This window comes from Lupinus angustifolius, chromosome LG16 (genome assembly GCF_001865875.1).
Source record: "Lupinus angustifolius cultivar Tanjil chromosome LG16, LupAngTanjil_v1.0, whole genome shotgun sequence".
Classification (NCBI taxonomy): domain Eukaryota; kingdom Viridiplantae; phylum Streptophyta; class Magnoliopsida; order Fabales; family Fabaceae; genus Lupinus; species Lupinus angustifolius.
Genome location: NC_032024.1, coordinates 14,277,815 through 14,278,764, shown reverse-complemented (window position 1 = coordinate 14,278,764; position 950 = coordinate 14,277,815).

The following is a 950-nucleotide window of genomic DNA, read 5'->3' as shown; positions in this document are numbered from 1 at the left end:
CATCCTCATCCTCAGCCTCATCCTCATTCTCATCTGAATCCTAATCCTAATCCTAATCCTAATCATCATCCTCATCCTCATCCTTATCCTAATCCCAACCCAAATTCTAATCCTAATCGTGATCCTCACCCTCAACCTCACCCTCATCCTCATCCTCATCCTCATCCTAATCCTCATCCTCATCCTCATCCTCATCCTCATCCTCGTCCTCATCCTCATCCTCATCCTCATCCTCATCCTCGTCCTCATCCTCATCCTCATCCTCATCCTCATCCTCGTCCTCATCCTCATCCTCATCCTCATCCTCATCCTCGTCCTCATCCTCATCCTCATCCTCATCCTCATCCTCGTCCTCATCCTCATCCTCATCCTCATCCTCATCCTCGTCCTCATCCTCATCCTCATCCTCATCCTCATCCTCGTCCTCATCCTCATCCTCATCCTCATCCTCATCCTCGTCCTCATCCTCATCCTCATCCTCATCCTCATCCTCGTCCTCATCCTCATCCTCATCCTCATCCTCATCCTCGTCCTCATCCTCATCCTCATCCTCATCCTCATCCTCGTCCTCATCCTCATCCTCATCCTCATCCTCATCCTCGTCCTCATCCTCATCCTCATCCTCATCCTCATCCTCGTCCTCATCCTCATCCTCATCCTCATCCTCATCCTCGTCCTCATCCTCATCCTCATCCTCATCCTCATCCTCGTCCTCATCCTCATCCTCATCCTCATCCTCATCCTCGTCCTCATCCTCATCCTCATCCTCATCCTCATCCTCGTCCTCATCCTCATCCTCATCCTCATCCTCATCCTCATTCTCATCTTAATCCTAATCCTAATCCTAATCCTAATCCTAATGCTAATCCTAATCCTTATCCTAACCCTAACGCTCATCCTCATTCTCATCCTCATCCTCATCCTCATTCTCATCTTAATCCTAATCCTAA